Below are 24,080 nucleotides of genomic sequence, written 5' to 3'. Positions count from 1 at the left end.
ACAAAAGACTACATACCACATGATACTATATGAAATCCTAAAAAAATGACAAAACTATCATAGAAAACAGATTAGTGACTGCAAGAGGATAAGGGTTGGGGGAGGAGATCACCTGCAAAAGAATATGAAAAAACATTTTAGGATGACTAAGACATTGTATTTACTGATTGTGACAGTGAATACATAACTGTATACAATAAACAAAATTCACCAAACTATACACTAAGAATGGGTGATTTTATTCTATGTAATTTATACCTCAATAATGTTTGGGGAAAACTCCAAATGCAGAGAACCTAGATATATAAAACTATCTTTGATAAGGTTTCATACTTGATTACTGAAGCTCAATACTATAGGGTCTTATCAAATTAAGATTAAATTTCACTATTTTAAAATCTTAATATGGGAGAAGAGCAGTTTACAATGATTTGCCAACAGATGATTTTCAAAATTATTCTGGTCTCAGGTTTCTAGAAATAAAAATGAAAGGTGATAAAGTTTGGTAAAAATAGAAGAAAAATTATAAAAAATATCAATCTAAAACACATGTTGTCACAAATAATGGATAATGAAAAAACAGTTTGAGAGGAACAATTTCCTTTGGGGGATTAATTACAATCTACTCTTAATGATTTAAGGACTTTCCTAGACTCACTATGATTTGGGTGCTCTTCTAAACTCCTTCTCATGTGACTCTGTGACTATGCAAAGAGGCTCTTGACAGAGTACCTGGGATATTAAAAGCTGACCATTTCACCATGCCTTGGACCTAGAGAGATAAAGAGCTTCTTATCACAAAACGGGGGTGGATTAAAACAAAGAAAACAAAGCATGTTTCTGCAAAAACTTTATTTTCAAAAAGAACCATTTTGTTTTAGATGTCAAACTCATCAATGCAAAATTTTGTTTTCAAAAGATTTCCTCAATGAAACAGTTCATTTCTGTGCTATTTAGTTCACTGTATTTTTACAAGCACCAGGCTGAGCAAACCATGATTGAGAGAAGCCATCTTATGCACATTGCTGTTGTCCCACATCATTCAGAACAAACCTTTTTAGATCGTTAACTACCACAGGAGTGCTGATTACACAGGCACCAGCAATTTCCTAACCAATGACCACCTGAACAATGATGTGTTCAGCTTCTCAGACCCTGCAGCCTTTCAAAGGTGAATCATTTCACAGTTTGGAACTAGATCTCCATAGCAACTTCCCTTTGAGGGTTTTAGAATCACCATCCAGTAATTCTATGATCATCAAGCTCAACCATTCCCAATGGTTCTTTTCACAGCAGATGGAAAAGGAAGCCTTGAAATTTTACAGTCTATTTCAAGCAATTCATCTGGCAGCCTATTAGAATTCAAAATATTTCGACCTTCAATCACAAAGCATGTTATCTGAAGCTGTGGTGATCTCAAGTCAAGACAAGCAGACATTTTAGTCTAATCATCCATGATGAGAAGAAACTGACAAAAACTCTTAATTCAACCACCATCAAAATGCTTATTTTAACTGCATGAAAGTCTTTCAACAGGCAATGAAAACACACCATGTACCATTTTATCACAACCTTCTGTTCAAGGAAAATATGAATTCTGAATATTGACATGGATCTCTGTGCTTCTTAGACTGCTTGGAACAAATATGTTTCTTAAAAGTCAGCATAAATCCAATTTAAGAGCACTACTTTTCTCCGCCTGTGAAAGCCAAAAACCACAAGCAAATGGCAATGGACTTTGATAAAGTTAGTTTAATAAAATCAAGTATATCTGGACTGCTTAAATTTTTTCAGGCAAACTTCAACATTAATAATCAGAAAATAACAATTCCTCGGGAAATTAAGAGGCAAAGACAGATCTTAAAGAAAAACTTAACTGACAAAAAGTCACTGACTTTTTCCCTATTCGAGTAATTCTCTAATGGTTCCAAAATATACTAACCCTCTTTCTTTAAAATATTGAATTCAATCACATTTAAAAAGCTATACATTCTAAACTGCTAATAAATGCAGCTAACAAGTTCTTATCCAAACCCTTTTTACTTAAAAATTCAACTGCATGTAATAATTTCACTAAATAATTTTCAAAATTTATTATACATGTAAACCACACAGAGGTATTATTTCAGTATTACAGATGTTTAGTGGCATATCAGAAGCTCTTTGCAAAAATTTTAAATGCTACTTTCTAATTACTAACCAAATCAAAACACAGTTCCCTATAGGAACTAAACCAACTTTAAGAATAAACTAAACACTGGTAAAACAAGACAACTACAGTCTATGAATCACTAAATCAATTCAAAGCAGATAATAATTTTTTTAAATATCAGAACATAAATATTAACTATTTTTGCACAGTCTCAAATGTAAAATAGAATAAGGAGATATGTATGGTTTTCTAAGTGACCATCTAGAGTCTTCACATAGTTAATGACTACTGAACAAAGTCATTTTTTTTTTAAGATTTTATTTATTTGACAGAGAGAGAGAGTACAGACAGGCAGAGTGGTAGGCAGAGGGAGAGGGAGAAGCAGGCTCTCCATGCAACACAGGGCTCAATCCCAGCACCCCGCGATCACGACCTGAGCCAAACGCAGCCGCTTGACCTGCTGAGCCACCCAGGTTCCCCTAAGTCAATTTTAATTTATGAATCCACAAAGGAACACTATAAATAAACACCAGTTCCAAAGCCTCGGTGCTTTGGAAAAAGTAAGATTAAATTTAATTACCTCATAAGCATGAAAAATTTTAATAGACTTATTCTACTTCTTAAGGACAAAGAGACACACACACTTCATATAACAAACTGTTATTACTTTCTGCATAAAATGTGCCAACTAATTTGTCTTTATATGAGGCCATGAAATAAGTATATTTCAAATCAAATACACACGTATATTTTTTATTGTCTGCTTTATGCTTGGTTTAAATAAGTAATCACAAAAAAGAAGATAGCAAAATTATTTCATGTTGCATACTTAGCTCTCCAAAACTTGTACCAACTAGATAAACTCCTGACTTCTAAAAACTACTGCAAGTTTTTAAAGGAAAAATAAACAATTTAACAATTATTTAAATGATAAAATCACTAACTTTCCTTCTAAGGAGTATCTCCTCTTATTTTCAAAATTTCCACTTCCATCAGGAAGTACAGAAGAGTAGAATAAGGAAGATGCCATAACATTATGCCTTATTTGCCTTAGATTGGTTTAATTTATGATCTGAGCTATAGAACTTAAATTTAAGCCAATAGTGTGTACATTAAAAAGATAATGAGCAGGCAATTATATACACATGTGTTCATGCATTTTCTATTTTTAACTATAAGTAGTTTATTTTACTCCTATTGGGGGAGGGGTCAGGGGGGAGAACAACCAAGGAAATCATAAAAACACTTACTAATGAAATTCTCAGTAATACCAAAAATTCTCAAAGTGCAATTTAATGGATACAATTTGATAACAATGTGAAAATTGCTGGCTATTAGTACCATACATCGAAGTTTAAATAAACAGAAACTTTTCAAAAGTTATGCATGAGTCTTATTTATTTATTTGAGAGAGTAAGAGCGTGGCGGGGGGGTTGGCAGAGAGAGAGGGAAAGAAAGTCTTAAGCAGACTCAGCGCTGAGTGGGAAGCCCAGTGTGGGGCTCGAGCCCAGGACCTTGAGATCAGACCCTGAGCCAAAACCAAGAGCTGGCACTTAACTGACTGTGCCACCAACGCACCCCTATGCATGAGCATTATATCATAATATCTGAGTTCAGTTAACTAAATATTCCAAATTTCATGCCCATATGCTGGATATTCAAATATGTATCTTTGTTGGCCTACAAGGCTCTTCCACGGGCGCTCTATCTTAACTCAGAAATACTTAAAAGTACTTAAAAATTCTTCACTACCAATAATTATCTTTGCTCAATTATATGTCAGAGGATCATGCAGGATGGCCTGATAATATATAAATTATATAGACACTTCTATTGGTGGTAACATTATAATAAACTTCCTAAAACTATATGCCCTTATAATACAAAGCAGATTTACCTACTAATGCCGAGTTATCATGAATGCCATCATTTGTCTTAACTCTCCATTTGGCTGTGAACTTTTAAAGAACAGATATATTATGTATTTTACTAATCCAGTCCTTAGAGTTTTACATCTGATATGTTTGCCATCAATTATTAGATAGTAGCGATGGCTAAAACTTAAAAACTCCATGTTCCTAAAACATTCTAGACGGTAACTAACTTAGTTTTCACTTGCCAGTCATATAATGAAAACCAGAAATAGTTCCCAAAACATTCTAGACTGGTAACTAACTTACTTTTCACTTGCCAGTCATATAATGAGAACCAGAAATAGAAACCTTAATGAAAGAAAAAATATCTTGATATATCTTTATTTTTTTACTTTTACCTTCCCTTCTCTCCCAATTTTACAAGAAACTGCTCCTAACAATAAGCCAACACACAACTTAGTTTTGCAGCCTAGGGTAACGTAAAGTTTATTTTATAACATATAATCAAGCAACATACTATAACTGAAGCTCACTAAAATCAGTTACTAGCTAATTAACAATAACAGAAACATTTCTCTAAAGTTAGGAAAAAATCCGAAGATTCCATAGTAAAATATAGTTTGTTAGGTTAAATATAATATTTAAGTTATGTGGAAAACAATTTTATATTCAGTGTAACACTAAGAACAACTATAAGACATGCATCCATCTTTATTCTAATCAATAGCTATGCCTTCATTTTGACTACAAAATACTGGGAACATTTGAGTAAAACCAGACTCTCAGCTTTAAGTACAGCATCAGAAATCCAGCCATATAATCAGAGTATAAATGTGTGTGTGTGTGTGTGTGTGTGTATGTGGGTGGGTGGGTGGGTGTGTTAGTGCTCTACTTCTTCAATCAATACAGCAAAAGTATAGTTACCACAGTACTTGACCTCTGACTGGGGCAGCAATCTAAACGAAAACTCCTTTAGCAAATGTGTTATTCCTCAGATAAGACAGCAGGATGCAGTATAATGGCTAAAAACCTCTTTCATAAAGATAGTCACACTGCTTCAATAATCTTCTAAGTCTCTCCTACTCCGTGCACAGAAAACTTCAGGAAGACCCTTTTCTATTAGACTATCTAGCCCTGACAGAATATTAAAGTATGGAATTGCAAGTTATACTGGATTTTTGGCATACATAATTTGATCCTGCCAATCTGGGAAAAGATACAAATCTAAAATAGTGAAAGTATTTCAGAGGTGTTCATAATAAATGCCAAAGTCTTAAACATAAACAAATGCTAACAGTATGTTTTGGTTAAGAAGATAACTTACTAACAAGTCACAAAAACCTTTAAAATGTGTACACCCTCTGACTCAAGAATTTCTACTTTTAGGAATTTACCCTAAGGGGGAAAAAACCTGGCAGGTAGACAATAGTTCATATAAGGTCTGTATAAGGAGGTCTATAGCATCACTCACCCATTCAATCAACAAATAGTGAGCAGCACCCATGTGTCTGCTGTCATGGAACTTACATACTATAGGGACAAATGAATATTAAACAAGTAAACAGATAACTGGCTAATATTCAATCAGAGAGAAAAATGGGGGAAAAAAGCATTTGGCACAGGAAGGTCACTGGTGACCTAGACAAGAGCATTCTTAAATGCTCTTTTGGGGGCAAAAGCTCACTGGAGTAGGTAAAAAAAAAGGGGGGGGGATGAGAAAAAATGGAGACAGTATAAACAAGATCTTTTCAGTTTCATTGTGAAGGAGAATAGAGAAATAAAGCAGTAACTGGACGGAGTTATTATACCATGCTTATATTGTCATGAGAACAAATCCATAGAAAGGAAACATGATACAGAAAAGAGAGGGCATGGCAGCAGGATCATAGTCCTATATGAGAGAGGGGGAAGCAGATTGTATGTGCAAATGGAGGGGTTGGCTGTGGCAAAAACAACTCACCTGTCATAATAAGAGGAAACATAGAGTAGTATGATACAGGTGGACATGGGATGACAGAACTCAAAAACACCAGGCCCCACTCTGCCTCAGGGCCCTTGCATTTGCTGTTGAATTTGTACCCAAATATTTACATGATTTGATTCCTTACCTCCATCAGTTCTTTACTCAAAAGTCAACTTTTCAGGGAAGCCTCCCCTTGTAGTGTTTAAAATTGCAAACCCCACCCCAACACTACTATCCTCTTTTCCTACATTATTTTTTTTGGTATCTATTACTATCAAATATACAACATATTTTACTTTTGAAACATTCTGTTTATTGTCTATAATAAATCTCTAAAGATACCATTCAAGAAACTCTGACATCTCTTTAATAAAATGGGACACTACTTTAACAAAAAGATAAAAAGGTCAATCTTTGCTAATATGTGCACATAACTTATTTCCAGAAAAATCATGTTTATTTCATTCCCATCAGTTGTGAGGGAGGAGTAAATTACAATACAATGGGACACCAAGATTCCAACTTGGCAGAAAGTAGGCCACTGGCATCACAATAAACTGGCCAATGGCGAAGTCAGACTTGATAATCCAACCATCACTTGTGCAACAATAAACCACAACTGAGACCTAGTCTAGAATCTAGCCTCTCAAGAGTTTCTTCATATATTCAGGAAGTATACACTGGGGCAGAGAAAACAGGGGAGAAAAAGACAAGGCATACAATCTAGGTTTGGGAAGAGAGAATCCTAATCTGAAGATCTGATTACATCACATACCATTAATGATCTTTATCTCTCCATACTACCTGTTGAGAATACCAAATAGCTATCATATTCCTCTATTTAATGATAACTAGTTTGTTCTCATAGATGTAGAGACAAAAGACCTCGTGGCACTGTGATGTATAAGAGGACAATAAAACAAAAAAAGAGGGGGTGGGAGATGGCTTTCATCTGGATACTACTATCACTTACAAGTTGAATGACATTAGGCAAGTCAAAATCTAAGTCTTAGGTTCCTCATTTATAAAATATTTGTAAAATAAAAATAATAGTGGTACTTTCCTCTTAGTATTGTTCTAAAGATTAAATGTAGTGCACGTAAAAGCCCTAGCACAGTCCTAACCCCAAATGGACTCAATAAATGGTACTCAGTAACTTCCCATTAATGCTGCCAGAAATGTTCAGGTCTACAGAGACTGAACTGAACTTCAAGTTCCAGATCAAGATGACCAAGAGAAAAAATGAGGCATTTGGGGAAGGATACAGGTATAATCTGTGATCCCATTTTTTTTCCTCTTTTGTTCCCACCTAGTAGGCTCTACTCTGTGCAGCTAAAGAAGGAATTCCAGCCTAGTTCCATGCTGACTAGTCAGCTAACCATATAGCATCAAAGCAGAAAAATTCAAGCATCCAAAGTTTACCTGGTGGACATCCAGGTTGATATCTACCAGATTAAATTAAGCCTTCAAAAATGGGTATTTTCCCCTTGCCCTTTGAGTGTAGGCTAGATCTGACTTGCTTCCAAAGAAAAGGAAAACTGTGAAAAGGAAAAAATAATGACTTTACAGTGGAGAAACCTGACAAACACCACCATCACCAAGTGATCACGGTTTATATCATCACTGATATAAATATAGATACCATGTACTCCTGGCTACGATATGAAGGCACTCCACCTCTGTGGTATTCTTTCCAAAACTGACAACCCCAATCTAATTGTGACAAAAACATCAGATAAACCCAATTAGTAGGACATACTACAAAATACCTCAACAGTCAAAACCATCAAGGTCATGAAAAAGAAGGAAAGATGAAGAAGTTATCAGAAGAGACAAGAGAAGGGGCACCTCGGTAGCACAGTCATTAAACGTCTGCCTTCGGCTCGGGTCATGGCCCCGGGGTCCTGGGATGGAACCCCGCAGCTTTGGGCTCCCCGCTCTGCAGGGAGTCTGCTTCTCCCACTCCCTCTCCTGCTGTTCTCCTTGCTTGTACTCTCTCTCTCTCTCTCAAATAAATAAATAAAATTAAAAAAAAGAATTAAGAGTCTTGTGCTTCATTCTACTCTGAATGAGAATACAGGTGGGTAAAAGATCCCCAAAGAGGGAGATGAAATTTGGAGGCTTTCTTGAGTGACTCTGGAAAATTATTGAGGAATCTTCCTCTAGAAACTATCTTTGGGATATCCTGATGGTCTATTGGAGAACCTCTGATTGGGATAGCCACTTTTTTTATTTTACTCTGTGCCTTTATATAAATTAACAGAACTAAAAAGCCTGCTTAACGCTTTGGTTTCCTGGCCAACTGAAGCAATAAATAATAGCTCAGGTTGTTGCTCCTTTAATGTAGAGCTATATTAAAATGACCTAAGTATCAAGGGAAGAAGCACTACTCACAATCATCTTCAAGATCAAATGATTTGTACTGCTTCTGTTTATATATAATATAGGGGCTTTTTAGGTTGAGAAAATGAAATGGTTATTAAACCACTATTGTGTGCCAGATACTGTGTGAGCCACTTTACATTTGGGACCAATTTTACTAACTCTGTAAGTATGTCTCTTTTACAGCCAAGAACATCAAGTCCATAAAAGGTTATTTTACTATAGTCTCATTGTTAGTAACTATTAGGCTATATAAAACCAATTCCAACTGACTCCAGAGTTCTTGTACTTTCTATTTGTTTGGCTTTTTGTTTTAAGATTTTATTCATTTATTTTGACAGAGAGAGAAAGACAGAGACAGCAAGAGAGGGAACACAAGCAGGGGGAGTGGGAGAGGGAGAAGCAGGCTCCCCGCGGAGCAGGGAGCCCGATGCGGGGCTGGACCCTGGGATCATGACCTGAGCCGAAGGCAGACACGCTTAACGACTGAGCCACCCAGGCGCCCCTGTACTTTCTATTTAAACATGCTTGTCCCACAACAGTCAAATGATATTTGACACATAGTAAATGATGCAGTCTAACAGCACAGGTAAAGAAACGTGTGTATATGTGTGTATATTGGAGAACATATTCAGTATATCAAGCAGCTTTGGTATTCAAGGACAAACAAGAGCCTGGAAACATTAAGGCTTCAGTATTCATGACATGACCAGGATTATCTAAATTGAAGCAATGATTAAGATGTTTTGCCAGGGAACAGTTTATTCAGGGAATCCTGGATGCATTGCTCTGAAATCACTGTGAACTATTAAATGATGCATATAAGTAGGAAGATGAGGCCCCAGAACTGTGTTTCTTCTCATTTCTTCCATCCTTTAACCTCAGTTCTCATTACAGCTTGAAGAAAAGCATTTTCTAATGATGCTTGTAAAGTAAACAAAGGACACTGCCTGACAGACTACCACGATGACTATCCTAAAACAAATGAACTTAGCTGTATATCAAGTTGGTGATTGACCCACACAAAAGAACTATTTTTAAGTTTGTTTTTTTTTTTTAGAACACAAGACTTTGACTAAATCTATTGCTAGGAATATGAATCTTAAGGACAAAAAGAAAGGCAAAGTATACATTTCATTTAATAGCGTAAGGATTAGTAAAAAAAAAAAATTGGTTTCATTTTTGAAACTCTTTCATGGATATTATAAAGCACATAATTATGTTAATGTGTTAGGATCCAAAACTTTACATGTAAGAGATGAAACATATAGAAAAACAAAAAAAGTAAAAGTCCTATAATTTTTTATTTCCTGAAAGAGCCTAGAAGCAATGACAAACCCAGTAGCAATGAACAGGCCTAACAGCCAGATTATATCATATTTAGGTTAGCTGATCCCAGGTCTGAAACAGAAAGTGTATAAAATGAACCTGCAGTGTCGTCTTCTTGAAAGCAAGGAAGTTGGGGCGCCTGAGTGGCTCAATCGGTTAGGCATCTGCCTTCGGCTCAGGTCATGGTCCCAGGGTCCTGGGATCGAGCCCCCCATCGGGCTCCCTGCTGAGCGGGAAGCCTGCTTCTCCCTCTCCCACTCCCTCTGCTTGTGTTCCCTCTCTCGCTATATCTCTCTCTGTCAAATAAATAAATAAAATCTTTAAAAAAGAAAGAAAGCAAGGAAGTTATCGAAGAATGTTGGGGTCGTATCAAAATGACACAAAAGTCAGCTTCCTCTGGGGCTTCCTCTGGCCAAATTCAGACCAATTTAAACATCCGAAAGAAAAAATGACCGCAACTGACTGAAACACATTGAATGTATAAAATCCATGAGTTCGTAATGACAGAAAAGAGAGGAAGAAAACTAGTTAATTAGTTAATTAAATACACAAGTCACTGGTCACCATTAGAACTCGGGCATCGTATTAGTTTGCTCAGGCGGCCATTGGGTGACTTAAATAACAGAAATTTATTTCCTCACAATTCTGGAAGCGAGAAATCCAAGATCAAGGTGTTGGCAAGGTTGATTTCTTCTGAGGCCTCTCTCCTTGGCTTGTGGTTGACCACCTCCTCCCAGGGGCTTCACATGTATGTATGTGTATGTGTGTATCTGTATCTAAGTTTATTTTTATAAGTGCACTGGTCATATTGGATTAGGGCCTACCCTAATGAGCTCATTTTAACTTAAGTACTTCTTTAAAGGCCCTATTTCCAAAAACAGATACTGAGAGTTAGGACTTCAACATATGACTTGGCGGGGCGGGGGGGGGACACGATACATTTTAGTAACAACAGGCACATGTCCTTGGTTTGAAAATTAGAAATTGGGGGGCCTGGGTGGCTCAGTCGTTAAGCGTCTGCCTTCAGCTCTGGTCATGATCCTGGGGTCCTGGGATCGAGCCCTACATCAGGATCCCTGCTCAGCGGGAAGCCTGCTTCTCCCTCTCCCACTCCCCCTGCTTGTGTTCCCTCTCTTGCTGTGTCTCTCTCTGTTAAATGAATAAAGTCTTAAAACAAAAGAGACCAGAGAAGACTAAGGAAACATGACCAGTAGATATAATGTGGTATCCTGAATTGGATCCTGAACAAAAAAAGGACATTAGTGGATAAACTGGTGAAATCCAAATAGTCTAGTGTTTGGTTAACAGTAATACACCAATGCTGGTTTCCTAGATCTGACAAATGTACCACGGTAAAATGATAAGGGGAAACTGAAACTGAGTGAGTGAGGGATATATGAGAACTCTTCAATGCTATCTTTGAAACTTTTCTACACATCTGAAGTTATTTCAGGGGCACCTGGGTAGATCAGTCGGTTGAGCATCCCATTCTTGGTTTTGGCTCAGGTCATGATCTTATGGTCATGAGGACAAGCCCTGAGTTGAGCTCCCCGCTGGGTGTGGAGCCTACTTCAGGTTCTCTCTCTCCCTCTACCCCTCTCCCCACTCATGCTCGTGCTCTCTCACTCTCTCTCTAAAATAAATAAATCTTTTTTTAAAGCATTCTTAATATACAAACAACAGTCAGAAAATATAACAGAAGGGAAGACTACACTTACAATACCAGCGACAACAGAGAAAAGATAAAATACCTGAAATAAATTTTATAAGAAATGTGCAAAACCAACACAAAGGGGACCTTTAACACATTTCTAAACACTTCAAAAGCAGACTTAAACAAGTAAAAGAATGTACCATGTTTTTAAATGGAAAGAATGTAAATTCTTATTAATTGACTTATAAATTTAATGCCATCATAATAATTCCAACAAGATTTCCTTTTCTGGGATGAGGAGAGCTGATTAAGTTTATAGAGGAAGAATAAACAAAAAGACTAGCCAGGAACGCTCTTAAATAAAGGGAGCAGCCCTACCAGATATTACAATATATATGAAGTCTTAATGATTTAAAAAAATGTTACATTAACAAATGAATAAACTGACCCTGATTAAACAGACTAAAAAGACTCAAAGTAGACCCAAACACATATAGGAATCTAGCATACGATGAAGGTGGCATTTCAAACAAGTAAAAGATAGATTTTCTAATAAATATTTGACAACCAAAGAACCATTCTCAAATAAGTAAAAATAGAGTAGGACCTATTCCTCACAGTATATACAAAGATAAACTCTAAATGAATTTGAGATTTAAAAATAAAGAATGAAACCATAAATGTACTGAAAGAAAATACAGGCAAGTTATTGTATAACCTTGAGCTGGGGAAGACCTTTTTGGCAACAACTTAGTTCAACTACCAAAAAAATGTGTATAGCAAAACATACCATAAACAAAGCCAAAAACAAATGACAAATTGGGGAAAAATATCAGCAACTCATATAATACCGAACTAATATTCCCAACATACAAAGAATTCTTAGTTGTTGAGAGAAATGAAATGAAAGAAAGTACAACCCAGTAGGAAAATGGGCCAGCAACATAAACAGGCAATCCACAGAAAAATACAAACAGCTATTAGACATACAAAAAGATGCTGGATCTTACTAATAATGAGAAAAGCGAAGTAGAACTAAACTTGCATACCAATTCTCTTAACAATATACAAAAAACCTGTAAGTTGGACACATATTCTGTGAACAAGGTTATGGAGAAGTAAATATTCTCATACACTAGTGGTGGCAGGTACAAAAATTAGAACCCCTAAGAAGGAAATCTGACAGTATCTGCCATAATTACCAATGAATGTGTTTTCCCTTTAGCTCAACAAGCCCATCTCTGGGAATCTCTCTCTCATAAACTTAAATGTGTATGAAATGACATACGTACTACATGATCAACTGTGGCACCGTAATATAATCAGAGCAAAAAACTGGAAACAACTCAAGTGTTCAGCAATACTGAACCTTCTGAATAAACAACAGTTCAACCACACAATGAAATACAATGCATCTGTGAAAAAAAATGAAAATAATCTCTGTGCACCGATATGGAGAGCTCTCCAGAATATTTTAAATGCCAAAATGCAAGGTTCATCACAATGTGTGTGGCAGGCTTTTTGTTTAGGAAAGGGGAAGAAAAAAATATTCAACTGTATTTGCTTGTATTTGTATAAAGAACCCATAGAAGGATAAAAGAAACTAGCAAAGGGGCACCACTGCGTGGCTCAGTCGGTTAAGTGTCTGCCTTTGGCTCAGGTCATGATCTCAGGGTCCTGGGATGAAGTCAGGCATCCAGCTGCCCATGGAGCAGGGAGGCTGCCTCTCCCTCTGCCTACTTCTCCCCCTGCTTGTGCTCTCTCTCCCCCTTTCTCTCTGTCAAATAAATAAATAAAATCTTTAAAAAAAAAAACTAGCAAAAATAAATACTAGAGGTATAACAGGGACACGGTAGATAGAGACATGAAGCAAGATTTCTCTGTAATCCCCTTATACATAATTTTTCCTTTTGAACCACATATATAATTACATATTCAAATCAATTATTTTTTATTTAAATTTATATATTATTTCTCAGTATTTAGTGTCTGACATACATTATACCTCATTTAAACCTCACTATGAGCATATAATCTCCATTTCACTCAAGAAGCTTAAGTGTTACTTCTTTCACAAAACCAAGTTAGGTGAGTTAGGTGAGTAACAAAACTGGAATTGAAAACCACAAATCTCTTTCAAAATATTGGGTTACTTCTATTTTGAGTACGTGAAATTCTTATCTTCAAAGGCAGTAAGTACTGCTTCAAATTATTTACATGAAAGCTACCAAACACAATATTAAGCATAGATTTTTATCTTCTGCACATTAGTATTTATCAAAGAGTAATTTAGAAGCATTTGTACTGCAATACACTCAGCAGAATTCCCAAGGAAAAATATAGCTAGCCCCAGGAATGAATGCGTACACCAATAACAGCTTCTATTTCACAAATTAATTTGGAAAGCTTCCTACATTAAAAAGTAACTCCTGATCCGATGTGATTTAGGAAACTGGTAAGACAGAAAAGTGTCAATGTATATTTGCAGTAATGCTTTTCCCTTTATTTCAGATTGGTATTTTTAAAGTCTGAAATACAATGTGCCCTTTTATCTACTCACACCCAAGTTAATTTATTCCCCTAAAATGATCATTATTTCTTGACACTAAATTACCATTAAACTGGTGGGTACCACTGTGAAATAGTAGAATCCCTCCTCAGGCATATATATAAGTATCTAAATTCTAGATGCTTTTATATGTTCAGGAACTCTCTTGACCATAGCATACATGTACAAACAAATGAAACTTGTTGGAAATATGTGCCAATCCCTGATTTAGATCATCCACATTTAGTGTGACTATTGATATGACTGGACTGAAATTTACTACCTTGCTGGCTGTTTTCTATTTGTTCCCTCTATTCTTTGTTTCTTTCTTCCTCTACCTTTCCTTGTGCTGAGGATTTTTTCATAATTCCATTTTATTGCCTCTATAGATTTATAATTTATGCCCCTTTTTCAAAAATTTTAGTAGCTGTCCAAAGGCTTACAAAATACATTTTTAATTAATCTGAGACCACCTTCAATAATACCATACCATTTCATATGTAGTGAAAGGACATTACAGTAATATATTTCCAATTACTCTCTTCCACATTTTATGCTACTGTTGTCATCTTTTACTTTTTTTTTTAAGATTTTATTTATTTATTTGAGAGAAAGAGATAGAGAGAGAGCACAAGAGAGTACAAGCAGGGGGAGGAGCAGAGGGAGAGGGAGAAGCAGGCTCCTGGGTGAACAGGGAGCCCCACACGGAACTCAATCCCAGAACCCTGAGATCACAACCTGAGCTGAAGGCAGACACTTAACCAACTGAACCACCCAGGCGCCCCATCATCTTTTACTCTTACATATACATAAACACATAATACATTACTACAATTTTTGCTTCAGACAGTTATCTTTTAGAGCAAGGGTGGACCCATTAGACAAATCTAGCCCATCACCTATTTTTAGAAATAAAGTTTTATTGGAACACAGTGATGCTCATTCATTTGAATATTTCACACTACAATCACAAAGTTTGAGTAGATGCAACAGACAGTATGGCTCTCAAAGCCTAAAATATTTATTATCTAGCCCTTTATATAAAAAGCTTGCTGACCTTTCTTTCAGAATAATTAAAAACTAAATTTTCTTGGGGCACTTGGGTGGCTGTCGTTAAGCGTCTGCCTTCGGCTCGGGTCATGATTCCAGGGTTCTGGGATTGAGCCCTGCATCGGGCTCCCTGCTCAGCGGGAGGCCTGCTTCTCCCTCTCCCACTCCTCCTGATTGTATTCCCTCTCTTGCTGTCTCTTGTGTAAATCTAACTTTGTGCAGATCATACTCTTTCTGCATGAAGAACCTCTTTAACATTTCTTATAGAGTAGGTCTGTTGGCAATGAATGCCTAGTTTTTGTTTGTCTAAGGAAAACTATTTCTCCTTCATTTTTGAAAGATATTTTCAATGGGTATTTATTTCTAGGCTGACAGTTTTTCTTCATTTAGCTCTTTAAAAATGTCACTCTACTGTCTTTTGGCTTCCATAGTTTCTTAAGAAAAGTCAGCCATAGGACAAAATTCCTATCTTTATTCTTTGTTATTTTTCAAAATGTTTCTTTTTTCCTTGGGTGCCTTTGAAATTTTCTCTTTGACTTTGGTTTTCAACAGTCTGAATATGGGGTGTGTGTGTGTGTGTGTGTGTGTGTGTGTTACGTATCCAGGTTGTCATTCTCTGAGCTTCTCAAATCTTTGGTTTTGTGTCTCATTATTTTTTGAAAATTCTCAATCATTATTTCTTAAAATATTTCTTTTACCTCATTCTCTCTGTTTTCCTCCTGGTATTTCAGGTATGCGTATGTTAGACCTTCTGATGTTTTCCCACTGCTTTTGAAATATTCTTTTTATTTTTTATTTTTTTGAAGTTTTCTTCTCTGTGTGTTTCAGTTTGGTAATTTCATTTGACCTATCTTAAAGTTCACTCATTCTTTCCTTGGCTATGTGGAATCTACTAATGAGACTGCTCAAGGCATTCTTTATCTATTACTGTGTTTTTCACTAACAGTATTTCCACATACCTATTTTCCCATCTCTGCTGAAATTACCCATCTGATCATGCATGTTGTTCACCTTTTCTGTTAGAGTCTTTAACATGTTAATCACAGTTCTAACATCTGTGTCATATCTGAGCTTAGTTCCAATGACTGCATTCTATCCTGAGTATGTTTTTTCTTGCCTTTAGGTATGTCTTGTGATTTTTTTGTTGAAAGCTGAACATCTTGTGTAAAAGAGCAGAGATCGAGGTAAATAGTTTTTATGCTGGAAAAGAGAGGAGCTTTTTCTTTTCCTAGGCCTTTAGGGGACATTTGCATGTGCCTTGTTTTATTGTACTTCGAAGATATTGTGCTTTTTACAAACTGAAAACAATCCCATGTTGAACAACTCTATCAGTGCAAGTTTTCCAACAGCATTTACTCATCTTGTGTCTCTGTGTCACATTTTGGTAATTCTTGCAATACTTGAAACTTTTTCATTATTATTACATTTGTTATGGTGATCTATGACCAGTGATCTTTGATGTTACTACTGCAACTAATTTGGGGCACCATGAACTGTGCCTATATAAGATGGCAAATTCTTGATAAATATTCTGTGTTCTGACTACTCCACTAACTGACCATTCCCTGGTCTCTCTTTCTCCTTGGGCCTCCCTCCTTCTCCTTGGGCCTCCCTATTCCCTGAGACAACAATACTGAAATGAAGCCAATTAATAACCCTACAATGGTTCAAGGGAAAGGAAGAGTTGTACGTCTCCCACTTGAAATCAAAAGCTAGAAATGATTAAGCTTAGGGAAGAAGGCATGTCAAAAGCCAAGGCAGGCCGAAAGCTGGGCCTCCTGCGCCAGTTAGTTAACCAAGCTGTGACTACAAAGGAAAAGTTCCATTCAGAACATCTGTGACTGGGGACGTCTCGGTGGCTCAGTCCATTAAGCAGCTGCCTTCAGCTCCGGTCATAATCCCAGAGTCCCGGGACTGAGTCCCGCATCGGGTTCCTTGCTCAGCGGGGAGCCTGCTTCTCCCTCTACCTGCCGCTCTCCCTGCTTGTGCTCGCTCTCTCTCTGACAAATAAATAAATAAATCTTAAAAAAAAAAAAAGAAACATTTGTGATTCATGGGGAGAGGTCAAAATATCAACATTAACAGAAGTCTGGAAGAAGTTGATTCCAGCTTTCATGGATGACTTTGAGGAGTTCAATACTTTGGTGGAGGAAAGAAAGCAAATGTGATGGAAATAGCAAGAAGAACAGAACAGTGGAGGCGGAAGATATGACTGAATTGAAGCAATCTCTTAATAAAACCTGAACAGATGAGGAGTCTCTTCTTAATGATGAGCAAAGAAAGTGATTTCCTGAGATGGAATCTATTCTAAGTAAAGATGCTGTGAAGACTGTTGAAACGACAGCAAAAGATTTAGAATACCTAATAAACTTAGATGATAAAGTAACAGCAGGGTCTGAGAGGATTCTGACTTTGAAAGAAGTTCCACGACGGGTAAAATGCTATCAAACAGCTACAGAGAAATCGTTTGTGAAAGGAAGAGTCAATCAAGCGGCAAACTTCAATGTTATTTTAAGAAATGACCACAGCCACCCTGACCTTCACCAACCACCACCTTGATGAGTCAGCAACCATCAACACAGAGGCAAGACCCTCCACCAGCAAAAAGATTACAACATGTTGAAAATTCGGATGACGGTTTGCAATTTTTAGCAAGAAAATATTTTTTAATTAAATTATGTACACTGTTTTTTTTTTTTGGTATACTGCTCTTACACTCTTAACAGACTACAAGTATAGGGTAAACATAACTTTTCTATGCACTGGGAAACCAAAAATCATTTGACTCACTTTATTGTGATATTTCTTTTATTGCAGTGGACTGGAACCAAACCCACAATTATCTCTGAGGTATGCCTATATTTTTAGTTAGGATTTGGGCTGGGTTTGAGGTTACTGCTATTGATACTCTTTCCTATCCCACACCCCACTCTCTCTGGTAGCAATTTTAAAACTATAGGAATGTTCCAGTTCAGAAGGGACCCAAAATATAGGCTTCTGTTTTAGTTAAATATCCTATCTGAATCCTGCTGTGTTTCAGCCTCAATCTGAATTTCTTGCCAGTTAACACCAGTATTTACAAGAAAATTTCCTCTGGTAATTTCTAATGTTTCTAATGTAAAATCCTACCATAAATACCATTTTAAGGCATGTAAAAGTTTATACATTTATTGCTATCCCTTAATTATTACTATGCTCAAAAAAATGCTGTAGTTTTTTTATTCAGATATCACAAGCCCAAATTTTCCAGTTGCATGCGTGAGGAAAAAATTTTTAATATGCTGTCTTCATATAGTAACTAATCCAAAATAGAAAACTATCCTCACACCAAGTGAAGTCTCAGGGACAGATGCACTGATTAGAGACTTCAACAACATAACTTACGCGTCTGAAAGGCCTTCTGAGGCAGATGTTCCATCTTATGACTCATCTAATCATTTACTTATACACTAATGTCCACTATATTCTATCACTCATATCACAGCAACTAAGCAGTGAAAATGAAACTCCAAATTTCTTCCTGCAAATATAAAGTTCCCATTTAAATTCAGACTATTTCTGAAAAGAAAAAAAAGCCTTATATGTAAGTAGTTTTCTGCTTTTGAATCACTGAACTCATGTAGAATTTCTGTATACAAACTATTGTCAAAGTGTAGCAAGCCAATTATATTGCAGAGATATACCATTGGCTACCTTGGAAAATATACATATATGTACTACACCTTTTACTTATTATTAAAATAAAAAGTGAACAGTGACATTCCTAAAGCTTTTTATAAAATAAAGGTAAATTTGCTTTAGGTAATTTTATTCCATTAGTTCTGAATTCTGTTCATCGAAAAATTATCTAAAGAAAATACTTGTCAATTTAAATAATGTCAATATATTAGTGCTATTAACTTAAATAAATTATAACCAGAATTATTTAAGAAGACACCAAAGGGAAAAAATTCAGATTACTTAGAATCCACTGGCAAAGTTCTCTAAGCATCCAGATTGCTGTGTAAAGTTAATATTACCTTAAGTATAAAAGAAGTTATCTAACAGTCTAAATATTTATTTTAGTATCAATCTTAAGTCTTAATCAGTTATACTTTGTTCCTTTTTAACAGAAGAAAATGAATAAAAATTACTACAAAATTCTTTTAACTGGGAATTTAAAAATTAGAACAACATTATTAAAGTGATCATGAATGTATCATATTAGGAGTATTAAAACTTCATTTGAGGGCTCCTGGGTGGCTCAGTCATTAAGCGTCTGCCTTCAGCTCAGGTCATGATCCCAGGGTCCTGGGATCGAGTCCCACATCGGGCTCCCCACTCCGCGGGAAGCCTGCTTCTCCCTCTCCCACTCCCCCTGCTTGTGTTCCTGCTCTCTCTCTCTCTGTCAAATAAATAAATAAAATCTTTAAAAAAATAAAAATAAAAAATAAAACTTCGTTTGAAAATCAAATCGTATAATTGAAAGATTTTCCACACACGTGTGGTTTTCTCATTTTATCCCTTAATGTAATATTCATTGAAGGCAAATTTTAAAATTGAGAAAACCTTTAACAATATAACCACCTTTATGTGCTAACAAAGTAAGAGGGAAATTTTTATGAAACTGTCAAGTTTAATAGTAGTCAATAGCTGCATACAATCAGTAAACAAATTCAGTTCAAGGCAAGAACAACTACATCACCATTTAGTGGTTGCAATTTAGATTATTCTAGCGTGTAATACTTTAATTGTATAAAACAAAGCTGATGTCACAAATACAAAAGAACTTCTTGCAAAGCAAGTACCACAAATAATCTCTATGCGGCCACCGATGGCTGACAAGTGATGAGCACTTTGTTCAAACGTATACACTATGCACATCAGACAACAGGTGGTTTATAAAAAGAAAATACTGAATGAAGCTCTTAAATTTTTCATAATCAACATTTTTATAGTACCTTGCCAGAATATCTGCTTTAATCTTTGAATTGCTAAAAGATGTCTTGTAAAGGGAAATATATTCTCAACATTTAAAAAGGTGAAGCTGGGCCAAACAAACTAAGGTTAATACCAGGCTAAAAATGTTTATATGAGACAATGTATTAATATATTGCCAATGTGTTGACATATTATCAATGTATTCCACAGTTTAGTAATTTAGGTTAAAATATTTTCTTTTTTTATATATATTTTTTAAGATTTTATTTATTTATTTGACACAGAGAGAGAGACAGCGAGAGAGGGAACACAAGCAGAGGGAGTGGGAGAGGGAGAAGCAGGCTTTCCACAGAACAGGAAGCCCGATGCGGGGCTCGATCCCAGGACCCTGGGACCATGACCTGAGCCAAAGGCAGACACTTAATGACTGAGCCACCCAGGTGCCCCAAAAATATTTTCAAGTATTTTTAAAAATCTATCCTTATTCATTGATATTTGGGTACTATTATTCAGTGCTGGAGAAAAATCTCCCCATAAAAGCAAACACACACACATCCCCCCAAGCTCTTTAGGCCGTAATTAGCCAGCAGTGTTAGAGGTGTTTTCTCATTGATGGAAAAAAAAAAAATGAAACAGACGGCAGTGTGCAAAGTGGCTAGTACTCCCCACTACTACCACTACCCTAATCTAAGGAGCTAAACTTTTTTTAAAAGATTTTATTTACTTATTTATTTGACAGAGAAAGAGCGTGCGAGCATAAGCAGGGGGAGTGGCAGACAGAGGGAGAGGGAGAAGCAGGCTTCCCACTGAGCAGGGAGCCGGATGCAGGGCTCCATCCCAGGACCCTGGGATCATGACCTGAGCCAAAGGCAGATGCTTAACGACTGAGCCACCCAGATGCCTTGAAAGTGGTAAAATTGAGTAATAAATTATTTTCATTTACCTGGGATAGTGGAACTTGAAGAAATCCAGGTTGTATTAACAGAAGAGAAAGTAGGCAGACTCATAAAGACTAACAAAGACTTCCGGGTATTTTCAAAGAATTTACAACAGTGGTTCTCAAAGTTGTGGTTCATGGACCCTTGGGGGGGGTCTGCAAAGTCAAAACATTATTTCATAATAACACTAAATGTTATTTGTCTTTCTTTCTCAATTGTGTTGACATTTGCAGTTATGGTACAAAATCAATGGTAGCAAAAACTGCCAGGATCTTAGCATGAACCAACATAGTGATGCCAAACTGCACTAGTAGCCACTGTGCTGTGTGTGTGCACATGCATGCACATGTACACACACACACACACACACAATCAAGTTTCACTTAAGAATGTACTTAATGGGGGCGCCTGGGTGGCTCAGTCGGTTAAGCGTCTGCCTTCAGCTCAGGTCATGATCCCAGAGTCCTGGGATTGAGCCCCACATCTGGCTCCATGCTCGGCGGGGAACCTGCTTCTCCCTCTGCCTCTGCTGCTCCCCCTGCCTATGCTCTCTCTGTCAAATAAATAAAATCTTAAAAAAAGAATGTACTTAATGAGATAGTAAATATTATTAATTTTATTAAATCTCAACCCTTGGGCACATATCTTTTTAATATGCTGGCAAGGAGACAAAAGTACATATAAAACACTTCTCCTGCCTACCACACTACAAGGGTTGTCAAGAAAAAGCACTTGAATTGCTAGTCATTTTTCTTGTGGAGCATGATTTCTACTTGAAGAAGGACTGACATTTAAACCATGCTTATTTAATCTTTGGTATCTGGCAGCCATCTTATTGTAAATGATAAGACTCAGGCTTTTAAGTGAAAATTAGAATTTTGGAAAATCTATATCTGCTACCATGAGCTTGATAGCTTCCCAATATTTACAGACTTTTCTTGAGATCTGTGGTGATATTAATAGATGTGATTTTTTTGATATTGTATAATGAAAACATGTCAAGATTTAGAGGATCTGCACCACCACTGAGAATCAGTATTTTCCAAATAACTAACTGCACGTATGGGTAGAAGACCCACTCAAAGTACAACATATACCAATGGACTTTAACCAAGTACAAAAAGTCCACTGCTATAGTTGCAAATTCTACATTTAATTAACTTTTTTAAAAAGATTTTTATTTATTTATTTGAGAGTGAGAGAGAGAAAGAGCACGAGCGGGGGGGAGAGGGGCAGAAGGAGAGAAAGAAACAGACTCCCACAATCCCACTTTTCTCATTAAATATTTTTGCTTTAGAAAATGTAACTATTTTTCAGGTGCCTGGGTGGCTCAGTCAGTTAAGTGTCTGCCTTCAGGTCAGGTCATGATCTCAGGGTCCTGGGATGGAGCCCTGCATCAGCCTCCCTGCTCAGCAGGGAGTCTACTTCTCCCTCTGCCCCTCCTCTCACTTGTTCTCTCAATCTCTCTCTCTTTCAAATAAATAAAATCTTAAAATATATATATATAATTATTTTTCAAAAATATGTTAACATATAATAGGTTTATCATTGTTATTTTAAAATGCATTAAGAAATAAATCTTTAATCTTAGTTTTAATTTCTAATATGGTAAATGGGATTGACATTAGCCTAATACAAATTTTGGGGAGGCCTTAATAATTTTAAGAATATAAAAGAGTTGGGGTGCCTGGGGGGCCCAGTCATTAAGCGTCTGCCTTCGGCTCAGGTCATGATCCCAGGGTCCTGGGATCGAGCCCCGCATCGGGCTCCCTGCTCAGCGGGAAGCCTGCTTCTCCTCTCCCATTCCCCCTGTGTTCCCTTTCTCGCTGTGTCTCTGTCAAATAAGTAAATAAAATCTTTAAAAAAAAAAAAGAATATAAAAGAGTCTGTAGATCAAAAAGGTTGGGAACTGCTGCTTTAGAGGTTATTAATCCCAACTCCTTTTAAGATATTATTCCACTTTTCCATTTGGGTGAAGGGGGTGAAAAGTTGCATTCTTTTTTATAAAAATGAATTTCTCTAGGGGCTATACAAAGAAATGGTTGTGTGAAAAAGACAACAGCAGTGAGAAAAGGAAACCAGGTTTCTATGGACACTTGGCTATTTCCAGACCTGGGACAGAATGGAAAAGTTAAGCCAGGAACATCCTTCATATCATACCAGATAGCATAAAACTATCAAAGACTACTAGTCTTTGATACCAACAGACTTCAGGAGCCAACCTGAAGAGGCTCCCTTGGCCAAAGATGGTACAACCTGATTATCAGTAAGGATGATACCTGCAATGAACTGAAACATAACAAGTGTTTAAATCTATGAATTTATAATGATCCAAAATGTATCATTATCAACCTCTAAAGGATGCTAATAAACCAACTCATTATTATGCCACATTTATCCTAGGAATACGTTGATATAATCCCACTCACATGCCCAAGAGGGAGGACAAAGCCTAAGTCAATGGAATCCTTATTTGGTAAAAATAAGCTCCTGTAACTTTTAAATACAATAACGAATACTATTACCAGCAGCTTTATTTATTGAGGATTTGTGTGTTACAGGCAGTATCTAAAGCCTTTATTATTACATCTGTGACCTCATTTACTCTTTGACAAGATTTATGTGAAGTAAGTACTACTATTCTCATCTTATATACTGCAGAAACAATTAGAGAGGTTAAGTAGCTCAAGTTAGTAAATGGCAGTACTGAGAGTTGAATCTGGGCTCTTGTCTAAAGCCCTTCCTTTTAACTGCTATCTCTCATATATTGCGTGCATTTTTTAGTTAATTGACTATAACATCCATGGTCCATGTTTTAAGTCTTTAGTCTCTTTTACCTTAGAACCTCATTACTTCAAGAAAACCTTCACATTTTTCGAACCTAAAATAGTCATGGTAATTACTTCGATGTTCGCAAGCACTTCTAGGGATAGAGTTCAGAGGGAAAGAGATGATGTTCAGTTAGTGAAGTTGTAATTTTTTTTGGTTTTTAAAGGTAAATATTATGTGTAGGTTGTAATATTATGTGTAAGCAGTCCAGTAAAGATAGCTATCATTCTGCCTTCAGCTGGCATGGGGCAGTTATCAAAAAAGAAACGGACATACGATACATGAATGAGTACCCATTTTCACAGACACCAGGTGTTAAGTACACTATCTGAAATAACATTGTTTCCTTTTTTAGGTTTCCTAACAAAATATTATCCAAGTCATTTGGTGAAAAGACATAGTGATGTTTATAACAAAATAATCCTTCTATGTAAACAGTCA

General features: G+C 36.4%; 1 protein-coding gene across 1 annotated transcript in view; it reads right to left on the bottom strand.

The window, feature by feature from the left end:
* The window catches only part of OLA1 (Obg like ATPase 1), a 189,498-nt gene that overhangs the window by 115,261 nt on the left and 50,157 nt on the right, over positions 1 to 24,080 (bottom strand). The window lies entirely within an intron of this gene.

This window comes from Callorhinus ursinus, unplaced genomic scaffold (genome assembly GCF_003265705.2).
Source record: "Callorhinus ursinus isolate GAN/ISIS: 27379988/994484 unplaced genomic scaffold, GSC_fseal_2.0 scaffold2, whole genome shotgun sequence".
Classification (NCBI taxonomy): domain Eukaryota; kingdom Metazoa; phylum Chordata; class Mammalia; order Carnivora; family Otariidae; genus Callorhinus; species Callorhinus ursinus.
This window is presented reverse-complemented; position numbering and strand designations above follow the sequence as displayed.